This window comes from Pyxicephalus adspersus, chromosome 7, assembly GCF_032062135.1.
Source record: "Pyxicephalus adspersus chromosome 7, UCB_Pads_2.0, whole genome shotgun sequence".
In the NCBI taxonomy this organism is placed as follows: Eukaryota; Metazoa; Chordata; class Amphibia; order Anura; family Pyxicephalidae; genus Pyxicephalus; species Pyxicephalus adspersus.
In genome coordinates, this window is record NC_092864.1 from 33,454,832 (window position 1) to 33,458,218 (window position 3,387).

Below are 3,387 nucleotides of genomic sequence, written 5' to 3' on the forward strand. Positions count from 1 at the left end.
ATCCTTTCTTGGCCTTTTGGCTAAGATCAAGTGTAGTATTTGTGTGTGAAATGCTCTGTAGAAAACAAGAAAGTAAAAGGAGATACTGGAAAATATGTAAAATGTAGCCTATAGCTCCACTTGGTGGCCTAAAATTATAATAATTATGATGCAGAATATTTTATATTAACTCACCACAAAACAAAATATAATATTTTGCCATAATAAACAAAAAAAAGAAAATATGTACAAAACCAGCACACATTTACGTTAATCTCTGCGTAAACATCTGGGTTAGGCAATTGTCTAATTACAGGAGCAGGGGGGTGACGATCCGTAAAAATGCTTTTTGCAAATGGAAAACTGTTACTATAGTTGCACAGCAAACTAAATTACATTTTTTTGTCAGAATTGGCTGCATGCTCAAATGGAAAAGTCATTATAATAGTATTACATTTAATTTAATTAGATTTGCGTTTACAATGTAAAACGCTTTCATTTAAACATAAAACAAAAAAAGTTTATTTGTGAAAGCGTAATCGGTTTAGGGCAGAACCTTAGCCAAATCTACCGCAGGAAAATGAAGAGCCAATAGAATAGAAACAGTTTCCCCCACATGTGCTGAAATGCTCATTTTTCAGTTTGTTGAATTTTCAGTTGAATTTTTTATGTTACGCAATATTAACGCAACTCTTTATAAAACAATAAAAAAAAATACATGACCTGGAAATACTAATGTCACCTTCCCTACTAATCACTCACCCCTCTCTTCCACTTTCCTTATTCCTCTCGCCAAAAATTAACCAGACCCCTTCCTTTTAGGAAATTGGCCTCATCGGACGTTTAATAATTACAGCATTTTTTTTCTCTCTTAAACATCATTTCCAACAACTATTCCCATTACAGAAACAACAATACCCCACCCCCCCCCAACTCTGGTTGCAGGTCCTCGAGGGCATTAATTTGACCAACGCACCCACTTTGGGTCCAGCCTCATTTTCGACTAATCCTTCTGCTCCCACGCACACAGCCCTGCCTCAGGAATGCGACCAATTCGTCAGACACTCTGCTCACTGAACCTTTGCCGTCCTTTTTCTGGAATGATGAACTGGCCCCAAGTGGGAATGCATTTCCCAATAAGTGTCAATTTAGGATCTGCTCAATAAAATCAGGACCTGGAGCTAAAAAGAAAATGACGCATCACAGATAGAACTTGGTTTGCAGACGTGTGAAGTCACAGACATCAGTTGTGTAAAGCTAGGTCTACATGGACGTTTTTAAAAACGCATGTAAACGTTCCTAATGCGTTTATATGCATTTTTTTTCTTTTTAAAAAGCATCCTTTTAAAAGGCTAGAAAGCATCTATACCAGGTTTTCCCTCATTTTCCCACATTTTTAACGCATTTACGTTTAAAGTGCTTATAAATGTGGGAAAACGCCCCACTGAAATTAATCCCAGCGTTTTTGGGCGTTAACCCTGCGTTTTAATTTTTTAAACGTTGCAAGCAACGATATAGACAACGCTCATAAACGTGCCTCAAGGAAACGGTGTAGATTATTGGAATGCATTGAATCCCAAACATGGGCTTTTAAAGCCTCAGGTTAAATACTGGGGAAAACATCCGTGTGGACTAAGGTTAAAAAAAGAAAAAAGTCTTTCTCTAAAATAGCATTAACGTAACTGAACATGGAGAAACAATGCTAAAATTTAAGAAAATGGTTTGAGCCCACAAGAGACAATCAAAGTACATGGCTGGCAGACATTCAGTAACAGATTTTGATAGAGAAATGGGAAGATAATTGTTTGTGGAAAACAAGTAACAGGGCAAACCCCAAAGTGGTAGTGCTGAGGCCAAATTTAGTACAATACATCCGAAAAAAAACTATACCAAGACGGATATAATAAAATAAACCTTGTAGGCACTATCTTTCTATTCTAATGAATTATGGATGCACAAACTGATAGAGGCTCCCGACTCGCCCATTCCAAAGATCTGTTAGAGTCCATGGAGGAACTGACAAAAGGCTGCTCAGGTCAGTGTAACATGGACAACATAGTCAATCTGGAGCTAGAAGAATCACCCAAAAACTCTCCAACTTGACCCTACGAGGCTGTAAGGGTGGAGGGCCACAAATCTAGTCATACTAATCTTACTGAGCCATCAAAGGATCCAAAGCTTCTGAAAGAGGATTTCCTTACCTGTAGATAAACCAGTTCAGCATGTGACACCTAGCTCCAAAAAAAGAATGTGATTTGCTAATCTGTTCAGTGACCCCACTGTGCCAGACATGACAGACATGTTGTGACTGTGAAGCAGTTAGCCAACACAGAGCAATTTACTATACCCAGACAACAGATAGAAGATGAAAGTCGGATGGGCCAAGGACACCAGGTCGCTGTAGGTGGGCAAAAATAAAAACTGATGAACAGTTCTACATGGCTCTTGTAAGCAGGAGCATCATCATCTTTAGCAGCAGTAGCATCAGGGAGATGCTTCCTTGATGCAATTTGGTGGGAAAGAGAGATTAAAGAGCATCTGAGCAGCAATCCATCCATTGGATGACATTAGCACTCAGTTGCATAGAATTAACCCTTTCTGCAATAAAAATCAGCAGGAAACAGGGAATATGAGAGAGACTACTTCTCAAAAACAGGGCAAGTGCTGAAGTACTGCCATAGGCTGTAGACCTTTAAAGCACTCCATAGCTAACTCGTTGCCAGTGTCCTACCTTTTAGGAGGCGGCATTTCAACACAGAGATAAAAGACTTCCTGTGGCACACAATAATCAAAAATAAAGCTATTATTGCAGTTTTGGAACATGGACAGATAGATATAGACAGATCCAATGTTGCAAAAATAACTAAATGCATCCATGCCATACAGTGTATCTTACCCAACAATAAGCAATAGTTACAAGTAGGATGATACAGCATATATTAGATTTTCATTTTATTTTTGAAAAAGTGCACTTTAACAGTGGTTTTAGAATGACTGACAATTGTCTTGATTATTCCTTTGGAATGAATATGCTCAACACAGACATAGATAACAAACCGCAAACAAATACATTGTGTCCTCAAAGATTTAAAAGGTTGAATGTGTGTCACTTAAAGGGTCTGAACACCAAAAATGTGAATTAACTCATCATCAAGTTTCCTGTCTTTTGGGGATTCCAGTGGCAAGATCTTCCCATCATAGTTTAAAATTTTCCTACACATTGCTTTCTCATTCTTGTAGCTGCAACTAGGGGACTTTGGGGCTTTGATATATCTCAGCACAGATTTTCACACCAAGCAGTTCTTGTAATTCTAGTTATTCTAGTGTTGGGGCTGAGTATTTATGTGATGAAGCAGATGCCCGCATTAAAATGCTGTAGCCTATCTAGTACCATTACAGTTCTGACCA

At 38.3% G+C, this 3,387-nt stretch overlaps 1 non-coding gene across 1 annotated transcript; it reads left to right on the top strand.

Moving 5' to 3' along the window:
- On the top strand, positions 1 to 175 carry LOC140336135 (U2 spliceosomal RNA). Its single transcript, XR_011921801.1, has one exon. It is a non-coding gene; the product is annotated as a U2 spliceosomal RNA (small nuclear RNA).
- The last annotated feature ends 3,212 nt before the right edge of the window (positions 176 to 3,387 follow it).